General features: G+C 36.7%; 1 long non-coding RNA gene across 2 annotated transcripts in view; it reads left to right on the top strand.

The window, feature by feature from the left end:
* Positions 1 to 20,162, top strand: part of LOC122241970 — a 102,553-nt gene extending 82,391 nt beyond the window's left edge. For both annotated transcript variants that reach the window (XR_006222081.1, XR_006222082.1), the window contains 2 exons: positions 13,341 to 13,470; positions 19,842 to 20,162. This is a non-coding gene — a long non-coding RNA (uncharacterized LOC122241970). The remainder of the gene's footprint in view (positions 1 to 13,340; positions 13,471 to 19,841) is intronic.
* The last annotated feature ends 4,094 nt before the right edge of the window (positions 20,163 to 24,256 follow it).

Raw genomic sequence — 24,256 nt, forward strand, 5'->3', positions numbered from 1 at the left:
TAATACATACAGCCCCCTGTAATCTGTCTCCTCTGCTGCTCTTTGCCTCTCTCCTCCTCTCCTTCTTTACTAATATACATGGCTTATTATAAAGCACGGTAAGTAAACAGCTGCATTTTTCTGCTGAAGTGACACCATTAGTTGGAGTTTTACCTTCGGCAAAGTCATATAAAGAATCACTGCTTAAATGTAACCATTTTTAAAAAGCCAAACACAACATTCAAGCATAGAAATTTTCCATGACCCATGCTCTAGAAAGTCAACTGTATCTAGTATTTGCACTAGAAAAGTTTTCACATGTTGCTAATTTTCACAAATAAGGAATGCGAATTTAGTCAAGTTGAAGTTGAAGAAAATAATTGCTTAGAATTAGTATCGAATAATTCATGAAATAAAATGCAGTAGTGTTAACAAGAGTTGAAGAATGTATCTGGATGATTCAGAGTGCCAGTAATTATTAATGTAAATAATAATGTCCCCCTGGAACTGAGTATGGTACAAAGCACATTTAAACCAAGGCAGCCTTTTCTTTTCTTGAAACATGTAAGACAGAATGTACCAGAAGTGATATTTGAACATTTTTAGTACGTGTATTTCTCCTAGCATTTCTAGCTTAATTTCCCTTAAATTGATATTAATAATTTGGAAATTAAAAATGCAGAGCAAAACAAAAATGACACAAGCGTGTAACTCAAAATTTATTAAAGCTTAGGCAGCAAAATATCTAACGAATAACAAGAATCTATGGACATTTCTTTTAATTCAGTTGTTTTCAACCTTGGCATTATTGACAGAGGTATACAATGCTTCGTTGTAACAAACTGTTCAATGATCATAATCCCTCTTAAGTGGAAGACCTAGTCGAAATTCGGCAATGTTTTATTACAACATTGACATGGAAAAATAAGCTATCATCAAATTCTCACTCACAAAATTCAATTTGTTTTAAGAAGATAATACACATACTAGCTGAAATAAGACACAGCTGGACTTCACCTATATTTCCTATACACTTCCTGGGAAAATGAAATATTGTTACAAATAGATGAGAAGTTTGGGATCCAAATACCAAATACTAAAATTGATAAATACCACTGTCTTAGTCTGCTTGGGCTGCCATAGCAAAATACCATAGACATGGTGGCTTAAACAACCGAAATGTATTTCTCATAGTTATAGAGGCTGTAAGTCTGAGCGCAGCCTTACAGTTCTGATGAGAGCTCTTTCCCCAGCTTGTGGATGGCTGCTTTCTTGGTGTGTACTTACATGACTTCTTTGTGTGTTCAAGGTGAAAGAGAAAGCAAGCTTGCTGGTGTCTCTTCCTGTCAGGGCACTAATCCCATGTGAGAAATGAATCCTTAAGATCTCATCTAAACCTTACTACCTCCTGAAGGCCCCATCTCTAAATACCATCACCCTGGAGGGTAGAACTTCAGTATATGAATTTTAGGAGAACATAAACATTCAGTCCATAACAACAATTAAATTCCTAGCTTAGAAATGACATGTTTGTTGAGATAAGAAGTAAAAAGTATCTGTTTCTCTTTTCCTGGAAAGTCAGAGAAATGATTACTGTCAATTACTTTTTAGTATATTTGTACACACATGCACTATGTTCAAATTAGATGCACATTATCAATACTAGCTGACACTTTTATTGGTATAGTTAAATCTGAATTATTCTGGGTCTTGAACCTGTCATCAGTTTGTGTTTTATTCATGTGTACATAAAATAAAGAGATAAAAAGAAAAGGTACAAATTCATTTACCCAAAAATCACATGGCATCACAAAAACTATGTAAAACAGCTTCTTACTATTTATTATAAAACTAATCTATGACGTGAAATGACTGGATGTGGTTACTTTGGGACAAAGGGAAGGGATAGTGACTCTGAGGGGTGTAGAAGGGTAGGTCTGAGAAGTCCCCCTGAGTGAGGAGTGACAGAGAGTGATTCTAGGGGGATCATTTTATTTATTTATTTATTTATTTATTTATAATTTTCTTAAATGTTTATTTATTTTTGAAAGAGAGAGACAGAGTATGGGGAGGGGCAAAGAGAGAGGGAGATGCTAAATCTGAAGCAGGCTGTCAGTACAGAGCCTGATGTGGGGCTCGAACTCATGAACCACAAGATCATGACCTGAGCCAAAGTCTGATGCTTAACCTACTGAGCCACCCAGCTGTCCCTGAGGGGATCATTTTATGACCAAAGTTGGATACACATTATGATTCATCAAGTTGTGCACTTAGGATTTGTATAACTTTCTTCGTATAGTTGATACTACAACAAAAACATTTAAAAATTTGTTTTTAATTACATAGAATTCAAATCACACATTTATTGCTTTTGTGGATTCAAAGATAAATAAGACAGCCCCAACCCTCAAATGGGTCAAAGTCTAAAGATTTATATGTGTAAGCAGATTGCACAATGCAATGCGATAAGTGATAAATGACATATATGAGCAGAGTTCATGAGAACACGGATAAGGAAGTAATTAACTGTGCCTGGAGAAATCAGGAAAGATTTTATGACAAATGGCATTTGAACAAGATCAGGTAGCATGTAAGAGCCCATTTTGCCACATACTAATTATTGAAAAGTAAGTTAGCTTTAAAGAAAAGATGTAAATACAGGTTGGCTAATTGTGTATAGATTTCAGTTTCAGATAGCTTCTATATTCTTGAAAAAACAAGGTAATCATGGGTAAAATGCAACTCAGCAAGAAGTCCCTTGCCTAATTTACTATTAAAAATGATCTCTATAGTAAAATAATAAAATAGTAGACATAGATATTTGTTTATGCTCCATCTTTGGATACCTTTGTCATTAAAAGAATTTCTTCTTCTTCCTCTCCTCCTCCTCCTCCTCCTCCTCCTCCTCCTCCTCCTCCTCCTCCTCCCCCTCCTCTTCCTCCTCCTCCTCCTCCTTCTTCTTCTTCTTCTTCTTCTTCATATAACAGCTAAAGGCAAAGGGTAAAAAAGCAATAGAAAAGATGAAATAATAAAATGTCACATAAATGCTGATGGAGTACATTATGCAAATCGATACTATGCAAGTACTTGAGAACAGTCTTAGTGATAAAGAGATGTGAAAACATGAGTAAATTTCCTCAAAAAGGATTGCCAATCATCAGTGACTGATTACAAACACAAAAACTAACCCTTGAGGAAGAATAATGGTTCTGTTCTCACAGGTCCAAGTTTTAACCTTGAGGGAAATACTGGCTTCTAGAAATAGAATAGCAGTAGTAGCCACATTTAACCAGGACTGAGGGTCAAAAAGGAACTGCCCTGTGTACTCACAGAGCGTCTGTTTCAGAGTGTGGTGAGGAAAAGGATCAGTTTTCACAAACTTAGCAGTTAGGCCTAGGAATTTCTATATTTTTGTTGGAATTGTATGCTTGAGAATTACTTTTCTCTGTCAAAACTACTGTTGAATAATAACGTTGAATCACTCAACCAGGAGTAAAATTTCAAATTATTTAAAACCCCTACTTACATTTATGTATGTATGTATATATGTATGTATGTATGTATTTATGAGAGAGAGATAGAGACAGAGCATGAGCATGAGCATGAGCATGAGCAGAGGAGAGAGACAGAAGGAAAGAGGGAGAGAGAGAATCCCAAGCAGGTTTCATCCTCAGTGTGGAGCCACACAGGGCTCAGTACACGCCTGGGACTATGATCTGAGCTGAAATTGAGAGTCAGAAGCTCAACAAACTAAGCCAACCAGGTGCCCCCAAACTCTTATTTACTTTTAAATTACATTTTCTGGACATGATTTTAATTGGGGGATCTCTCATCCCTCCTTCTTTAGCAAAAGATGGAACATGTGAACTAGTCAACTCTCAGGAGTACTTCTGTAAGCTTAAATCCTGAAATTCTGGTGTTCTCAAACACCCATTGCTCACCTCCTCTCTCTGAGTCTCTTTCTCTAGGCCACATTTCTTCTTTGATCCCAACCAGCCGTTCTATAGTCAACCCCACCCTGCTTAGCAGTCTCGTACTGGTATATTTCCCCATTATGATATTTTCACCACTTTCCTGAACACTCTCCCTTTCTCATCTCTCTAGTACATTCTCTGAACCAATCACTGTCCATGGATCAATACAAGCACCAGCTTCTATTCTCTTTTATCATCAATGCCTTACACACTGGGAAAGGTGAACCACATAGCGATGTTTATTGATATTCACACAAAGTTATGGTTTCTACTTTAAACTGAACCATTAACGTGCTTGCTATTATAATTCAACAGAATCAAAATATTCAAAGAATTCAAAGAAATTCTTCTTTTCCAATTCTTTGAGACATTTATTATAAATATTTACTACACTCTTTAAATCCTCAACCATACTCCACAGTTAGAAAGGATGAATCTCAGTAAAAAACTCCATAACTTCACTACCATATTCAGTTATCTATATGTAATGCCACCCATTCCTTTTTCCTTTTCTTCTGTGTCTGAGATCAGATTTATCCTATTCTCAGAGAGTAAGCCTTTGACCCATGAACTAAAAAGTTTATTTTCTTTCCTTCTTTGGGCTCTCATTTCACTAATTATTCTCTTTGTCTTTTGCATTATTGAAATTCTGTTTTACTTATCTAATTAAAATAGTTTAAGTCTTCTTCAACCTAAAAACAACTCTGCCTCCTACCACCCCTCCAAAAAAACAAAAACAAAAACAAAAGAACAAAAACCCAACCCTTGCCGCCCCCATAATTTGCCTCAATATTACTCCCTCTTCCAGGAGGTACTGACTTATCTCCCTTCCTCCATTTGTGGTCAAATGTCTCGAAAGAATGCTTTATACTTACTTTTGTAAATATCCAAAGTTTCCATTTATTCCTTGTCGATGGTGTATATACTAGTGTAAACTCAGCATTAGTATTTGTAGAAAGCTATTCGTCTTTGGGCAAGTTATATAATTCTTCTAAGCCTATACAATATTCATACCTATCATGAAAAAGTTGGTAGAGGAATTGAAAGGCATAATGTTATATAACATTTGTACAATGCCTGGCACTATATAAGTGTTATGTGTAAATGTTCCATAAATATTACCTATTATTATTCATATGCTTTTATATTTTTATTCCTATTATTTCTGTTATTGTTCTTCTGTCCACTTCTGCCCATAACCTCTTCCTGGCCAGAGGCATCAATGACCTCTCAATTGTCAAATCCAATGAACAATTTTAAAAGCTTTATTCTCTTGGAATGTTAATATATGATGCTTGTTAGATGCCTTTGCCCCTTGAAATACTTTCCTTATTTGAGGTTTACAATGTCTTTCTTAGTTCGTTTCTCTGCTATTCCCACACAGTGTCCCTTATTGACTCCTTATTCTTAGTGAGCTCTTAAAGGCTGAGTTTCATCAAGATTTCATCCTTGATTTTATTTCCTTCACTTTCATGCAGGTTCCTTAAGATAATTCATTTCAACAAGGCTAATGACTCTAGTTCCACATCTTCCCTGAGCTCTGAAACTTTACTTCCAATTGTATACTGAAGGGCTTCCTACAGATGTTTCATAGACATATCAAAATAAAATGTCTGCAATGGAACTCATTGGTATTCCCCTCAAATAATCCTCTTCCTGCAAACTTTGTTTTAATTGTCTCCCTCTTAACAGTAGTCTCCAATTCTAACTTTAATCCGATCATATCTCAATTGAAATGTTGAATTCATCTTTTATTTGTTGGCTTTGAATTTCCAGTTCATCCACCACAAAATTATCTCAAACATCAAATGTCAGCACCACCATGTAAATGTATGTAACAGTACTGAACTGTACACTTAAGAGTAGTTAAAATGCTATATATTTTGTCATGTATATTTTACCGCAATAAAAAAAAATAAAAATAAAATGCTGGGAAAAATTCTTTAGTATTCCCCATTACTACAGAGGATATTTCAAAACCTGGTTCCAATTTACCCCTGTAAGTTGCTGCTAATGTTTCTGTGATTGTTATCTTCACCCTACCTGTTGAACATCCTAGGACCCTTTACTACCACTGGGCCTTTGGCATATATTGTTCTCTCTGCTCAAAATAAGTTCCTTGTTTTTTAGTTATTATTATTTGTCTAATGAACTCTTATTCATGATTTAATCTCTATTTTCTCTTCTGTTAAATTTTCTCAAGATCTCCCAGGCAGAGAGCCAGTGACTTCCTTATAAACACTCCAATAATAGCATTATTACATACACCTTATCACCTTATAGTTATTTATGCTAGACTGCAAACACATGGATCAAAAGACTATGCCTCATTAGCCTTTTTATCCTTAGTTTTTAATGGAATTCCTAGAACAAAGTTGCTACTTATTATGGGTTGCACAGATCAATGAATGAGAGTACATAGAAAAATGGCAAATAACATCACAAAAACTCCTGTTACACTACTTCATTTAAGATGCCATCAATTCTTAGAAGTGCCGTTATTTTATTTGCAATTGAGAAGGAAGCAATTCAGCCAATTAAGCTGTGATATAATACCTTCTTGAAACTTTTATTTTCAAAAATTTTATAGTTATTGCATGAGCTGTTTTAGGCTTATTTAGATGTGCAAAAGTTTTGAAATGTAATTTATAAGCAAACTATCGTTTTGGGCAGGTTATATAACTTTTCTAAATCTCAATCCCAATTGCTTTTGGAATTTCTAAAATATATTCGCTTTCAGATTCCACTCTTGAATCGCTTTTTGACTTATTCATCAATGAGCATGTTTTCATACCAATTGTCATTCCCTGGGCTGCTAAGTATGTTGTGGATGAAGTTACTTCTTCCATCTTCACTATTTTCTTCAAAATTTTCATCTAGACTCTTGACTTCCTTTTGGCAGTTTTTCTACATTTTTTTAATGTTTATTCATATTTTGAAAGAGAGAGAGAGAGAGACAGAGTGCGAGCAGGAGAGGGGCAGAGAGAGAGGGAGACACAGAATCCGAAGCAGGCTGCAGGCTCAGAGCTATTAACACAGAGCCTGATGCAGGGCTCAAACTCAGAAACTGTAAGATCATGACCTGAGCCAAAGCTGGACGCTCAACCGACTGAGCCCCTCTGGTGTTCCCCATTTGGCAGTTTTTGATATCTGACACTTTATAAGTCTTACTACAATGTGTTAATAGAGATTTTTCTTTCAAAACAAGGACCTGCTTCAGATGGTGACTACATGGTTAGCTGATTGAAAATCATGAGGTTGCGGTTGTTCACTCACATTGGCAGGAATAATGACAAGTCATTATAGTTTCAGTAAGCTTATTTTTAAACTAGTCCAGTGGATGTACACTAACAAACTAAAATCAAGAAATAAAATATTGGGGCACCTGGGTGGCTCAGTCGGTTAAACATCTGACTTCGGCTGAGGTCATGATCTCATGGTTTGTGAGTCCCAGCCCCGTGTTGGGCTTTGTTCTGGCAGCTCAGAGCCTGGAGCCTGCTTCGGATTCTGTGTCTCCCTCTCTGTCTGCCCCACCCCTCCTCATCCTCTGTCTCTCTCTCTCTCAAAAATAAACAAACATTAAAAAATATATAAATGAAGTAAAATATTAACACTTGTGAAGAAAGCTTCCTGGTTACCTCTTTCAGAAAGCATTTATCTCGTTTATCAGCTTAGCCATTCCCCAGCCATCTGCATGTGTGCGTGTGTGTGCACAAGTGTGTACCCATACATATGTATGCAAATACAGAGTAGCATTTTTGAGGAGATATTTTTCAGAAATAGCTTGAAGTTAAAATTCACCATGAAGGAAACATTTGGTCATTGGCAGTTATACACAGCGTCATGGTGATACATTGCCTTTCTTTATCAATGCTCACGACCTTCATTTAGTGCTTTGGTATTGACACTATAATTTTACAGCATGTCAAAGAGCTCCAGTATTCATCAGCTTATCCTATTTGATTCAACATATATTTATTCAGTTTTCTTCAGTTGAATCACATGTTGCTGGAAGTGAAAGTGCTACTATTCAATTAGCTGGAAGTTTCTGACCAGTGGATGTGAAGGACCTTAAAGATAATCCTGGGCTACAATTGGATTGGTCACACCAATTTCTCATTGATGTAAAAGTGCATTCATCTGTTCTGAGGTGTATGCAATTTTCCTTTCCTTCAGTTGCGTTGCTTGGTGTGTGATAGCCAACCTTTTTATAAACAACTCAGTAATAAATATATGTCTTACATTCTTGGATCTCATTAGAGCTTTTGGTTGTTCTTTACAAGAAATTTATAGAGTTGTGTTCATCTCCCCCCCCCCATGAATATTTGCTTCATTAATATCTAATTCATGCTCCACTGCTCTGAGTACATGCCTTTCTGAGTACAAAATAACTTATTGTTTCAATACTGAATCACAAAGTAAGTAATCTTTTTGATGACATTTTCAGCAATGCACATAACTCAATTTAAGTGACAATATGAATAGCCATGATGGAGTTCCCATATGTGCTGGAAACAGCAGTTACATCAAGACTGAGCCAGCAGTGATGCTTAGTTGCCATCAGTTGTTAAAATGTTAGGGAAAAAAAATTGTTCCTTATAAACAACAAAATATTGTTGATTCCAAGGGAACTCAGCACAGTGACCCTTCTAGAACTTCTCTGTTTTTTTTCTCCACTCACAATTCCATCCATTTACTTCTTTCTCAATAGATGACATCACTTCCTACCCTTCTTGGAGAACTCTCAAAATTTTGAAGTGTATTTTATACCTGCTGACTTTGCTTTCTTTCTCACCATCACTTGCTCTTTACCTCAAAGTATTGTGACCTTCTGCACTACACCAATGAAATGGCAGGTGGGAAGGTCACTGATGGGAATCACAAAACAAAATGGCCCTTTTCTCTGACCCATGCTTTTCATTCACTGTTCATGATTTTCACAATTTTGACTACCCATACTTGACATTATCTTTTCTTCCTACTTTCCTAACACTTAAAAGCAGGGGTTTTCAACATATTTAACTGTGTTACTTATCTCATTTTTCTTTTAAGAAGCTCAGGGGCGCCTGGGTGGCGCAGTCGGTTGAGCGTCCGACTTCAGCCAGGTCACGATCTCACGGTCCATGAGTTCGAGCCCCGCGTCAGGCTCTGGGCTGATGGCTCGGAGCCTGGAGCCTGTTTCCGATTCTGTGTCTCCCTCTCTCTCTGCCCCTCCCCCGTTCATGCTCTGTCTCTCTCTGTCCCAAAAATAAATAAACGTTGAAAAAAAAAAATTTAAAAAAGAAGCTCAAATTTCAGGGCACCTGGATGGCTCAGTTGGTTGTGTGTCTGACTCTTGATTTCGGCTCAGGTCAGGATCCCAGTGTTGTGGGATCAAGCCCCAGGTTGCTCCACGCTGAACATCAAGCCTGCTTAAGATTCTCTCCTTCTCAGGGACACCTGAGTGGCTTAGTCAGTTAAGTGTCCAGCTCTTCAGCTGAGGTCATAATCTCACAGTTCATGAAATCGAGCCCCACCTCAGGCTCTGTGCTGACAGTGAGGAGCCTGCTTGGGATTCTCTCTCTCTCCCTCTCTCTGTGCCTCCCCCGCTCACGTGCTCTGTTTCACTCTCTCTCAACATAAATAATAATAAAAATAATAATAAAACAGGGGAGAGATGTGACACCCTCCTTAAAAAAGAAAAACAGATTCTCTCTTTCCCTGTACCTCTCTCTCTCTCTCTCTCTCCCAAATTAAAAAATAAAATAAAGATAAAAAAAGAGAAGTTCAAATTTCACAAAAGGAAGAAGCCAAGGGAGGTTGGTAAAAGAAAGAGGTATGCTGAGGGCAAAATCTTCCCAGAAAGTCATATAAGGAAAGGAATTTGTAAACACAACTTTCATCTCTGCATGTCTTTTTTTTTAATTAAATTATTTTTTTAACGTTTATTTATTTTTGAGACAGAGAGAGACAGAGCATGAACGGGGAAGGGTCAGAAAGAGGGAGACACAGAATCCGAAACAGGCTCCAGGCTCTGAGCCGTCAGCACAGAGCCCGACGCGGGGCTTGAACTCACGAACCGCGAGATCGTGACCTGAGCCACCCAGGCGCCCCTGTCTCTGCATGTCTTAACTCTGATTTTCTCCCATGGAGGGTAAAGGGGTTAAGACAAAAATTGTTGGGCTACAGATGGTAGCAAATGTTCTCTCAAGCATGAAGAAAAGGAAGTGAGAGTGTTATCTTTCTCCCATATACCAAAGGCTTACTAACATTCAGTAATATGCTTTTTTAAAAAGGATTTTTAAGTTTATTTATTTTGAGAGAGAGACAGAGCAAGTGGGGGAGGGGCAGAGAGAGAGGGGGAGAGAGAGAGAATCCCAAACAGGAACCATGCTGCTGGTACAGAGCCTGACTCAGGGCTTAAACTCATGAAATCTGAGATCATGACCTGAACCAAAACCAAGGATTGGTCGCTTAACCAACTGAGACACCCAGGCTCCCCTAAAGTTTTTATTTAAGTTCCGGTTAGTGGGGCACCTGGGTGGCTCAGTCGGTTGAGTGTTCAACTTCGGCTCAGGTCATGATCTCCCAGTTTGTGGATTCGAACCCCGTGTGGGGCTCTGTGATGACAGCTCAGAGCCTAGAGCCTGCCTCAGATTCTTTGTTTCCTTCTCTGTCTGCCATTCCCCACTCACACTCTGTCTCTCACTCTCTCTCTCAAAAATAAATACACATTAAAATTTAAAAAAAATAAACTCCGGTTAGTTAGTATACAGTGTGATATTCATTTCAGGTGTACAGTACAATGATTCAACACTTCCATACAACACTCGGTGCTCATCACAAGTGCACTCCTTAATCCCCCTCACCTATTTAACTCATCCCCCCACCCACCTCCCCTCTGCTTTTAAAATTTTTCTTTTTTTAACATTTATTTATGTTTTGAGAGACATAGAGAGACAGAGCCCAAGTTGGGGAGGGGTGGAGAGAGAAGGAGACACAGAATCCGAAGCAGGCTCCAGGCTCCAAGCTGTCAGCACAGAGCCCGACGCAGGGCTCAAACGCACAACCCATGAGATCATGACCTGAGCCGAAGTTCAGACGCTTAACTGACTGAGCCACCCAGGCGCCCCTAACTTCCCCTCTGCTTTTTAAAAGTCACCACCTGGGCTGATTTCCTGGTTCACAATAATTTTTCCTATTTTGGGAATAGGCCATTAATAAGCAAAAGTGGGAGCTTAGGGAACATATATGTACTCTGAATATCTGGGGTTAGCTGATCAAATTGGGCATGTAGATTTGGTATGCTTGGAATTCAAAATTTAGAAGGGAGAGACACAAAGGCTGTCTGGGCATTTTACCCGTGTGTTGTAATAAATGTCAACACCTGGAACGAAAATGTGTTCCTTCTACTTTTCTTCTTCTTCTTCTTTTATTTTGTTTTATTTATTTATTTTTTTTAATGTTTATTTATTTTTGAGAGACAGAGAGAGACAAAGCATGAGCAGGGGAGGGGCAGAGAGAGAGGGAGACACAGAATCCAAAGCAGGCTCCAGGCTCCGAGCTGTCACCACAGAGCTCGATGTGGGGCTTGAACCTGAACCCACAAACCATGAGATCATGACCTGAGCTGAAGTCAGATGCTTCACAGACTGAGTCACTCAGGCACCCTGTGTTCCTTCCACTCTTAATAGTTGCCCTGGTCCATGCTCTTCTGATAAAGTATACTGTTGAGTTTTTCAGTTAAAGGTATAATTTCATATTAAATACTGCATAGACCTATAGTGAGAATCTACCATTAGCTGATCCCTCAACAGAGAGAAAAAAAAACAAAAAACAAAAACAAAACTCTGTAGGTTCAGGATGTGTTTTCTCCTTTCCTGTCCTTTAAAGACTTTGGAATAAAATTTTATTCACAAAGTATACATGATTTGGATTTGGAATTTCACTTTATTTGGAATTTCATTCCAAAGTCCAAATCATGTATATTTTGCAAATAAAGTTAAGTTATATGAGAATTTTGGTAGGTAAACATTGTTAGATAATTTTTTTATATCAAGTTAAATGTCATTCTCAGAATTTTATTGTAAAGTTCAACCCATTTGTTTTGTATCTCTTAACCATTTGTTTTCCTTATTATGAGGGCTCTGAGAATGGTTGTATGTTCAGAGTTACTTTTTATTGTCTATTTTTTACAACACACCTGTGAGTTAGCAAAATATGATTATTCATACTGTACAGATGGTGGGACTAAGGTATAATGACATCTAAAAGCTGAATAGCAGAGTCGGAACCAGAATTTATGATTCCCTAAACCTTTATGTAGAGCAGTATTTCCAGTGCTATCCCTGCCCTCTCTTTAGTGTTTGTGAACAAAAGGCTGCATACAATTGCAGTCTCTAACAAAATGCTAACTACTTTTTCAGGATGGATCTGGCTCTTTCACTTTAATGGAAATTTATATATTTCACTTTAATGGAAATATATAGTTTATGGAAATGTAGATCATGGCCATCAGTAGTACTCAGGCATCTAATCTTGTATAAATGTTTCAGTTTTCCAAACTTGGTCACAAACATAACATCAATTCATCTTTATATCATCTTAGGTTTTTTTTTTTTTTTAATTTGTTATTTGTCTTCTCTAAAGAGTGTGTCAAACATAAGTTTGTTTAATTCCTACCTCATTGGATTTCTTCTTTAGGGTATGTTTATTAAAACAAGCAGTGATCTCTGGTAGAAAAAAAAAAAAGGAGCTGAAAGAAAATAGCACACGGCTAAGTCTTTAACCCTATGTGCCAGTTTTGGAAGACTACCAGTTTAGTGACCCAGAGAAAATCATGTTTTATGACAAGAAATCTAAAAATTCAGATTAAACTTATTTTACTATAGGTAGAGAAGGAAAGGACAGAGGGAGAAAAATAATTTGGACTAATACACTTTTGTTTTACTTCTAAAGAAGCTGTATGTCAATATTAATAAAAAAAGTTTTTTTCCTCTTGAAAAACTAAGTACAAAAAGAAGAGATATTGGGCTAACCTAGTACATGTTTTTCCCAGAGCCAGTTTTGGAGTAACTAGATTAATGAAACACATAGGATAATATTACAATTGATTTTCCATAATGCAGAAATAGAAATAAATCTTTGCTGTATGTATCACCTATATAATATCTAAATTAAGGTTTCTTAAAGGGTTTTCAAAGTTAAGTTTACCATCCATTCCATGTCATTCAGACTCTCTTTCTGTCGGTTAATGAAGCGCAGGGGCTAACCTAATTCATATGATTCCCATCTGTCATCGCCACAGCGGTGACGAAGCCCAAAATGAAATTCCATTCTTCATTTAATTCCTGTAGCTTGATATTAGTCAGGTAATCAAGCACAACTCCTGGTGTCTTGTGTTTTCAGATGAGGAAACTAAGGTCAAGTGACTTGCCCTGGGTCACACAGCAAGACATCATAAGAACGGGGAAAAGATCCAGTAGCCTTGGACTTTTTCAGACGTTACCAAGACCGCTGAACCATACTACCTTCTCAGGTAATTGCCTTCTTTGATATCAAGCGGGTCACATTACCTCTTTTTTTTTTTTTCTTTTTAAGCAGAATACTGTGTTTTGTTTTGTTTTATTTTTTTCTTTCTTTCTTTCTGTCTTCTTCTTTTAAACGGGTATTTAGAAATGCTGTTCTCCACTTAGCATTTCTGGTAATTATCTTCAAGGAAACCAGAATACAAATTTAAAGTACTCATTAACATGCTGATTAGAAATTTCTCTCAAAGACTCAAAAGGCTGGAAGAGACCCCCAGAGATCATCTGATCCAGCCCCTGACTTCAGGCATGTTTCACCTAAACAGTCTCCAGCAGATGGAAAACTATATTTATGACCCCCAAGGAGAGAGTCTCCAACCTCCTTTGGTAACACAATCCTGTGCTTAGATCTGCTTTACTATGTAATGGATTATGAGCGAAATGTAGAAAAAGAAACTGCCCTCTCTTGTAATGTCAGATATTACTAAATGACTAATATTAACCATAATTTATATTTGTTTTAATATAACTGATCAACATTTCTGATTCTATCTTGGTAAAGTCTAGTTTATCATTAGGCATTCTCTTGACATAAAACCTGTTGTAATTTATTTTTCCAGGGTAAAAACATACTCAGAATATACTGAATCTTTGTAATGTTGAGTTATAATGTCTACCCTTTTTATTTCTGTGCTTTTTGCTTCTGCAATGCAGAATATGTCTCATGGAAATACTAGTACTTTCGCTCAATCCTTACCCCAACGCCTCAACCAGGATAACCTTAGGCTGGGTTTGAGAAAAATGTGAGAATTAAGAACAGTCTCTGATGGCTTAGACATTAATGATGATCTGGGTACAAGTTTATATCCTGACTTGTTCATGGGAATTGCTTTCATCGCTTTCTAATTTCCTTAGCAGATTGTGAATAGAGCTTCAAAAAATCCCATCTCCATAATCCCAATCCCATTTCTGCATCATTCCTTTTAGGGAATAATCTCATCTCTGCCCATTTATGCTTCTGACCTAGAATAATTTTGTCTTCATGAAAATTAGAATGTCTCTATGAAAATATTAATGAGTACTCTACCGAATCTCTATATTGAATAGCAGAGATTATTCTTTGAAAGAAAAAAAAATTCCTAGCTCAAAATACTTAAGAGAATGAGAAGTTTACCTTAAGGGCTGGCTCCTCATATCTACACAACCAGCTTCAATGAACATGAATTATATCCTGGGCACTGAAGGTGGTGGGAACATCCTGTCATTTCTTTATAAGTTAAGATATTTAAATGTATCAACAACTACTGCAGATTTCTCAGAGACTACCTTCCAGATCTTCTCTCTTCTTGTATATTCTTTGCTTCCTTATTAAGACAAATCTATGAGACAGGTCAAGTATTGGCTTGAGAGTTGGGTTATCTGAGTTTCTAACTGTAGACCTTTCACTGGCCAACAGTGAAGTTCAGCAATTCTTTGCTAGGGGTCTTGATATATTTATTTGCAAAGTGAAGAGCTGATAATGGACCTATAAGATCTCTTTTGCCTCTAAAATTTTAGCATAGGGATGCCTGGGTGGCTCAATCAGTTAGGTATCTGACTTCAGCTGAGGTCATGATCTCTTGTGGTTCATGAGTTCGAGCCCCGCATTGGGCTCTCTGCTGTCAGTGCAGATCCCGCTTCAGATCCTCTGTCTCCCCCTCTCTGTCTTTCCCCCACGCGTGCATGTGTACTCTCTCACTGTCTCAAAAATAAACACTTAATAAAAATAAAATTCGAGCATTAAGTGAATGAACAAGTGAAGAAATGAATGACAGAATAAACTTCTTGAACATTTTGATCTAGTTCCACCTAGTTTATCTTTCTTACAATAAAATTGAGTGATTTATTTAAATATGCATTTTTAAAATGTATTTCATTGTAAGCTAACTTTTGATTGGATATTGTTGACTCAATATTGCAATATTTATTGGACCCATATGTGCTAGATATATGAAAGATAAAAGAAAAACGCAATCTGTTACTTAAACATTTAAATATGTCAGTGGTTAATACTATGGATGCAGCTTGAGTCCAAAATTAAATATCAGTTACATAAAACTTTGATTAAATACTAATGTGCTATATCCCTAGGGCAGAATTTAGAACAAAATATTAAACCAGGTCTGTTTCAATGAGAAATTTCATGTCAGAATTTGTCCAGATATCTTTTACTGCCTCTCCTAGGAATCTGCCAGGGCTGATATGAGAAAGCATCAAAAATACTCCTGCCAGATGAAGGCTAGATAGATTTTGTACACATCTAACCATGACATAGTAATAACAAGGAAGAGCATAGCACATTCATGTCAGTAAGGTCAACAGTGCTCTTTATAATGTTAGAGGTGTTAGGGAGGTACCATTGAAAAAACAGTCTCCAACTAGAATAGCCCAACAATATTATGTGGAACCAATGATTCATACTTGATTTAAAAATTAGTCTCACCTTTGTAAGTAAAATGCTGTCCCTTCAAGATGTCCACATCCTACTGCCTAGAACCTGTGACTACGTTGTTAAATGGCGAGGGGGAATTAAAGTTGCAGATGGAATTAAGTTTGCTAATTAACTGACTTTAAAATAAGGAGACTGGGGCAACTGGGTGGCTCAGTCGCTTGAGCGTCCAACTTCAGCTCAGGTCATGATCTCATGGTTCGTGAGTCCGAGCCCCGCGTCGGGCTCTGTGCTGACAGCTCAGAGCCTGGAGCCTGCTTCAGATTCTGTGTCTCACTCTCTCTCTCTCTCTCTCTGCCCCTCCCCTGCTCATGCTCTGTCTCTCTTTGTCTCAAAAATAAATAAAATATTTTAAAAAATAAATAAATAAAATAAAATAAAATAAAATAAAATAAAATAAGGAGACAATTTGGGAATATCTGGGTGGGCCCAATGTAATCACAAGTGACCTTAAATGTGGAAGAAGGGCAGAAGAGTCAGAGTCAGAGACAGATTTAAAGATGCTACCCTGCTGGCTTTGAAGATGGAGGAAGGGGCAAGTAGCCAAAGAATTCAAGCAGCCTCTAAAAATTGGGAAGGCAGGAGGCAGATATGCCCCTTGAGCTTCCAGAAGGAACACAGCCCTGATCAAACTTTGATTTTAGTCCAGTGAGATCATTTCGGACTTCTTGCCTCCATAACTATACAATAATACATTTGAGCTGTTTTAAGCCACTAAATTTGTGATAATTCATGACAGCAACAAAGGCAAACTCATAAGCATCCTTCTGATAGTAAAACCAAAGGTAAGCATTCAGTAGAGAGATGAGGAGAAAATAGCTTCTGAACAGGCTCCCTTATAAGACAATAGCTTGTGCCCACTAATCTCTGCATAGTACGTGAGACTCTGCATCTCCAGAGGCAACAACTATTATCATAAAAACTGTTGTAACCTATAAAGTCTCTTCTGATGTGACAAACCAATGTGCCTTAACCCTCTTAGTACAAGTGACTTTGCTTGTGGGGTTAGTTGTCATCATCCAAAATAGATTATTCTTAATTAGGCAGAGACCCCATTTTAATACTTCTTTATATCTCTTTATGCTGTACATAGAGTAGGCCATCACTAAATATGATTATTGATTGTGTTATCATAAGAACCTCATAATAGTTTTAGGTAGAGAGTAATCCCCAAACTGGGTGTAGGTACATATTAAGAAGATTTCAACAAACCATGTCCAGGTCTTTGTTTATGAATGGTTATTTTAAAATTCTACTATATAAACGTAATATTAAAATTTTTATTTTTATTTCATGTTTTGAAATAGTGGCTTGTAACCTAAATTGTAATTCTCACAATTACAGTAGAAGTAGAGAAGGCAAGGGTTAGCAATTCTCCTATTAAACCATGTAAAAACAATATAGTATTCTCTAGGAGTCTGAACATTATGTACATTCGGGTACTGTGTATCATTTCTGTTGTGTCTATCAATAAGTTCAGACTCAGGCAGTTTGGACATTCTTGTATGTCTTTGCATCAGAAATGTCTAAAATTATTTTCAAAATTGTTTTATTATTTCATCTGCTTTTAGGCATCTTTGAACTTCCAAATTACCTCCTTGAACATAAGAAAAACAGATGTATAAGGAGATATGTATTTTAATATATATGTAACATATTTTTAAATGAAGATAAATTTCTTAAAAAAATTTTTTTTACATTTATTTATTTTTGAGAGACAGAGAGAGACAAAGCACAAGTTGGGGAGGGGCAGAGAGAGAGGGAGACACAGAATCCAAAGCAGGCTCCAGGCTCTGAGCCATCATCACAGAGCCCAATGTGGGGCTCGACCTCACAAACTGTGAGATCACGACCTGAGCTGAAGTCGGAAGCTCAACCGACTGAGCCACCCAGGTGCCCCAATGAAGATAAATTTCTAAATTCAATATATTAATTATATTCCAGCTTTCTGAAAGATTACCAAGCATAAATTTATAGTCATAAATTCAATTAATTACATAATTTTATTAGTGGCCCAAAGTTTTTCAGCCACACATTGTTCATTGTCATCTAATTCTTGATGTACCTCTAATATCTTTATTGGACTTACAGCTTCGTTAGAACAAAATTCATGTCTATTTTATTTTCACATCCCTCAGAGTTACTCACCAGCATTACGTATTTTATATAGTAGCTGCTCTAGAAGTGTTTGTTACAAGACTGAATAAAACAATGAAGAGAAGGCCACTTAAAAGTAGCTTGAAATAGGCCTTACAAAAAGGCCACCTTATTTGTATAGAAAACACAATGCCTTTGTTTTAGTAAATTATTTATACTTACTAATTTACCAAATTCTAACATCCAGAGCCTCTCTTAATTTCTATCCATTTGAAATAGAAAGTGAAATAGCTATTAAGGTTTATTTTATTGAAGAACCAAACCCATTACCCCTATATTGAAGTTCATTTCTATTTTGCTTGGTAGTAGTTCTGCACTCTAGAGTCCTTATTGGATTGAAGAGCAAATATATACATATGTTCTGTTGTGCCAGGGGGCACAAATTCTGTCTTGATTTACTCATGTGCAACTACTATTAACATTGTGAGGAATTCAGGGCAAAGTTTATTTTATTTTTCAAAAAGGATCATGTTGTTACATATTCCAAATAACACATGAACTCTCTTAGACTATAAAACCAATGATGTGCAGCCACACACATTTAGGGTACTCATTTAGCTTTTTCATTGACTAAATGTCTGACTAGTCTGACTCATTCTTTATGGCATATATTTTTAAAAGCAAGATTTGACAAAGAGAGAAATGAGGTAAATTTCTGGAACTATAAAGCATGGGTTCAGAAATTATAGAAAAAAATCTACATTTTAACGTTAAAACATAGCGAACACTCTGAAACATAGGGAATTGTTGCACGCATTGTTTGGCTATAAATGTACAAAGCTTATCCATATGTTTTGAGATACCCTCATTTGAGTGTTGTTGTTTAGTCAAGTAGAAGAAGCTGCCTAACTGCTGTGAATTTGGAGAAGTTGATAGATGGGGATCCTTGTGGGGATGTTGAACACTGAAAAGAGATGGGAGCCAGGAAGGGAAGTACAACAGGAGATCCTTCTGTAGCTTACCCTTCTCTGATCAAACCTTATATTCCTCTGTGAGTAAATGTTGGAAGGAGCAACCTTAGACAGTCCACGCTCTTGGCTATCCTGCCCCGCGAGCTCATACAACCTGTCTAGTAACCGTCACAAGGGAATTGACAAGCAGACCCTACAGCATTGCCTATAAAGTTTAAGCATGCTAAAAGAGTCTGTCCTTATATATTCTGGCTCAATATCTTACTAACTAAAGGATTTTGAAAATCCATTTCATTTCTCTGTTGGTTATCTACCTTTTATATGAAATAGGAGATTTTTAGAATTTGCCAATGATTATTTCTGTCCTACACTTATGTCTCTAAATTTTTAAATGCCACCTAAGTTGGCATGTTACTTATATTTTTGTTTATAAGTAGTCATACTTTGTACTGTAGCATTATTGAATGTAAAACAAAATAAAGTGTAAGGTAGAGAATGAAATGGCAAAATATCATGCAGTATGCCCCAATTTAAACCAAAGTGTAACAAGAAACAAAAATGGGGATATCCACACAAAATCCTCACTTAGACCTAAGATAGAATTATTTATTGGTTTTGGACCAGGCTCTTTAGATGTATGCTGTTTATGGAGATAGATAATGTTGGGTGCCCTTCACATATAGGGGGGCTTGAAATTGAGTATGTCAAGTCAGTACAAATATACTAAATACAAATGTCACTTTGGCATTAAAAATATTAAAATATAGAATAATATAAAGATGTTATTGCATTGTCAAGTTTAAAAAATATATGTATCTTTCAATAGGGAAATGATTGAAGAGTATGACAACACATCCTTTCTGAACCCAAGGAGCTTAGGATCTGATGCCGAGGAGAAAAACAACAACACAAAGAAACCTGCAATGTATCTTTTTAGATAATAAAAACCAATGTTAGATACACATTCCTATAACAAGTCCATTATAAAAATAATGGAATCAAGGACAAGAAAAACAGATTTCTTTTTTAAATTAAGGAGAAAGAAATAGACTAAAGGTGGGGAAGTTGATAGAGTGAAGGTATCTAGGATTGAGTGAATTTCAAAGTAAAGACATTACTCGAGAAAATGGAAAGGTTAGCTGGGAACAATAATATAGGTAAGCAATACCTTGTTACTGCTTATTATGTGTTTAGGCCTATTCTGGGTGTTTTATATGTATTAGCTCATTTCATTCTTTCCACAGCCAAATTAAGGTGATATTATCCTGATTCTATATGCATGAAATGGACATGGAGAGGTTCAGTGATTTGCCCCAGGTCTGATTAGCTGGAAAATGGCACAGTTGGTTACAGACCCAGGTAGTTTGTGTCCAGAGTCAGCACCCTCAACCTTGACATTGTACACCTCAAGAGCCAACAGAGTAGAAGAGGGCATCCATTCAAATTATAACCTAAGATACAAAAAGCCAGTAATGGCAAATATCCAGTTTTCAAAGAAGAGGAAACTATTTTATGAAATACTGTAAAAAACAGTATTAAACAGATTATTAAATTATGTTTTGTTAATATTTGGAAAAGAAATCATTGATCTGAGTATTTTAATCATTGAAGTGAGTATTTTAATCCTCGGGTATGAATTATGCCAAACTCATCTCTTTTACCTTTATGGTTACTGTAACTATAAAGCATGAATATAAATAAGACAGGTATAATGTACCTTGATTTTAGCAGAAATGTCTTTCTGTCTTATTAAAAATCACAAAAATCTTCAAAATCATCTTAAAACTGAAAGTTAAATAAAATCTTGATGGTTTAGTATAAATGGATTCAGACATAACTATAATGCCTCAAAAGTGTTTATAAGTGAATAAATACAAAGATGAATGGATGTCTTTAGTGACGCATGAAAAGTTTCATTTTGGGGTTTTTAGGTAAAAATTATCCATCAATCAAATACAGGATGGGGAGGACTAAGTAGGAGTTTATATTTTTAAAAAAGTGCAAAAGCTTTACTTAACTAAAAGTTTGATATGATTCAAAGAATGGTAGTCAAAAATGCTAATGCACTCAAGGGGAGCGCTGTCAGAAATATGGTATCAGAACAACAGAGGTAATGAATGGATGGTATAATTCTAAGATCACTTCTAAACAGTTATGTTCCACCTGAGTGACAGATAATGAAGGGAAATAGGAGAGCAACCTGGATGGTAAAAATTTGGATGCTTAATGAATAAACAACGGAAGTTTAGTCTGTAGAACAGATGTGTGTGTGCATGTGTGTGCCCACATGCATGTGTGTTCCAGACTAAGTATTGGGAGTATGTTGATCTCTTTTTGAGGAACAGGCCAGCATGATCTGATCCACATTTTAACAGGACCACTCTGTCTGCTATGCTGTGACAAAAATGGAGTGACGTAAGGATAGATGCAAGGAAATAACATAGGCAGTAATGATCCAGATGAGAGATAAAGGTTACCTGAATCGGGATGATTCAAAATGATGAAATACTATGTCTTTTTGGCTTTAGCATAACTTTAAAGGTGAAGCCAATAGGATTTGGTAGTTTGGTAGTATTATCTTCAGGGTGTGAAACATCATATGCCAAGGTACTTTGGCCCGAGCTATATGTTATTCAAATAAAATTCCAGATTTTAAAGAAACCTTAGAAACTTTCTAATCAAGACTTTGATTCTTTAAAGGAATCCTGTCTACAACATGCTCCTGCTCCTTGAACACTTCCTTGACAAGGAATTTACTAACTCACATAGCACCCATTTTGGAATAGCTCTGGTTTTAAGCACTCTTTTTCTTACAAGGAGCCAAAGCCTACTTCTCCATGATGAACAAATGTGATAGTGTGTTTTATAATAAGAAATATATATATTTGATCTTCATCCTGTTTTTGGCATAGAGCTCCTAAAACCCTTGGAATTTTCTAAGGGATAAGAGTGATAAGGTATCTTGATATTCATGACAAAGCCTTTTCAAACCCACCTGACTTTATGTTAATGAGGTGACTTTTGGAAAGCACTTAAGGGTGGGGATGGTCACTAGAGAAACCAATATTGTAGTTCGGGTGTTGGAACTTTCAGTCCCATCCCTGCAACCTCTGGGGAGTAGAGAGGGGTTGGAGCTGGAGTTCAGTCACCACTGGCTGGTGATTTAATTAATCATGCAATGTAATGAAGCATCTGTGAAAACCCAAAAGGACAAGGTTGAGGGAGCTTCTGGGCTGGTGTATCAGAATGCCTCTATGTGCCCTGGGTTTCAAACTCCAAAGGGAACAGAAACTCCTGCATTCAGAGCCTTGCCCTGGTTATATCTTCTTCTGGCTGTTGATTTGTATCCTTTAATATATTTTGCAATAAACCAACAATCTAGTGAATAAACAGTGTTCCTGAGTTCTATGAGCCTATCTAGCAAATTAATCAAACCCAAGGAGGAGGGTGGGGAGGATGGGAATCTCTGATTTATAGCTGCTCAGTCAGGAGAACAAGTAACAACCTGGACTTGTGGTTGCCATCTGAAGTGGGGGCAATCCACAAGACTGAACCTTTAACCTGTGGAATCTCCAAATAGTATCACTATCTCCAAATAGTATCAGAACTGAGTTGAATTATAGAACACCTAGGTGGTGCACACATTGGAATTAGTGTCAGAATTGTAACAACTGAATGAAAAAAGATGAAAAACCTGGTAGGAAGGTGGATAAAGAAAAGAAAAGTGGGGAGGAACTGTATTTGTTTCTTCACTTCAAGCATGGTATGTGGCATTAGGTTTGTAATAAATATTCTTTGCTATCTGGGCAATTTGGAAGAAGAGCATTGGGTCATAATGATATGACCATAGGGTATTAGTTCATCATTTCTTGATGAGATTTCAAAAGAATCAAATTAAAATGTTTCCTCTATCCACTATGCTTATATATGTGTCTTATTGATTCAGTGAGTTTGTTTATGACGATGGCGTGTTTTTTTATGATAGTGGTTTTAAATAAATGGAAAATACCTATGTATTCTAGTTTTTTAGCTCCTTGGTATCTCAGCTTCTCAGCTATATTTAAGTGTACATTCCCTTTAAATAAGGAGCAAATACAAAATATACTGGTACAGTTTGGTCACCAACTAATCAGAATGGATGCCAGCCAGTCTGGTGTGTATCAGCTAAATATGTGCCTGCTCAAACTATGGGAGAATCAAGCTATTAGAGTGGTGAGTTTAAATACTACATATTTTTATTTTGTCTTTATTGTAATGAACAAGCCCTGTCTTTAGCTCCTGCTGTGCACTTTTGGAGGATCTTCCATATGGTTGCTGCTAAGTATTTTGGCATTTTCCCAACTGTTACAATTGGGTCAGTGGGGGGGATTGTATAGGAGTAATAAAACAAGGGTGACTGCAGCAGGGAGGAGTACGATTACTACACACATAACAGCTTATTGCCTCATGCATTCAAGCACAGCTCAATGCCATTCATTACAACAGGCAGCCAGGGTAAACTGCCTTTTGCCACAGAGTTTACACCAGAAAGGCCAGGCTTTGGGCGCAGGGACTAAGTGTTCTTGTTTACATTTTCTCCCCGTTTCCTTACTTCTCCATTTTCCTATAAAATCTAGAATAATTTGAAGGAGTAAGACAATTATAGTTTGCATATTACCATGTCATTCTGAGAAAGTTTCTTGAGCAGTCTCTTAGCTAAATTTTAGCAACAACAGCAGGATTCTCAGTGGCACTGAGGATTTTGATATGAGAGAGAAAAAAATGGGGAAGTGAAGTCTGACTCCCACAAACACTTAAAAATCCTTGAGACATGATTCATAAATCCAGAGATGACTAATAGTATTGACACTATTCCTGGAGTGTTTTCCCTGACAGAATTGACATGAAACAAAGGCTACTATCATTTTTATCCTATGGAAGGCAGTGTTGCTTAAAGCACTAACAGATTGGAAGGAAAAAAGTTCACAGCAAAATTAATATTCTAAACAGTAAAACAACATATTAAGTTGAAATATGCACGCGCGCGCACACACACACACACACACACACACACATGCTTAAGTAAAACAATGAATTTAAGGTCTTGATCCTAAGATTGTATTTTCCATATTTATGCTTATACACGTAAGTATTCTTTGAATAATTTATTATGCTTTTCCTTTAGGGGCTCCTCCCCCCACATTAAGCACTAATATGCAGCTATATAGCATTCTAATAGGTTCACAGTACAGCCATGATTTT

The sequence above is a fragment of the Panthera tigris genome, chromosome C2 (genome assembly GCF_018350195.1).
Source record: "Panthera tigris isolate Pti1 chromosome C2, P.tigris_Pti1_mat1.1, whole genome shotgun sequence".
Classification (NCBI taxonomy): domain Eukaryota; kingdom Metazoa; phylum Chordata; class Mammalia; order Carnivora; family Felidae; genus Panthera; species Panthera tigris.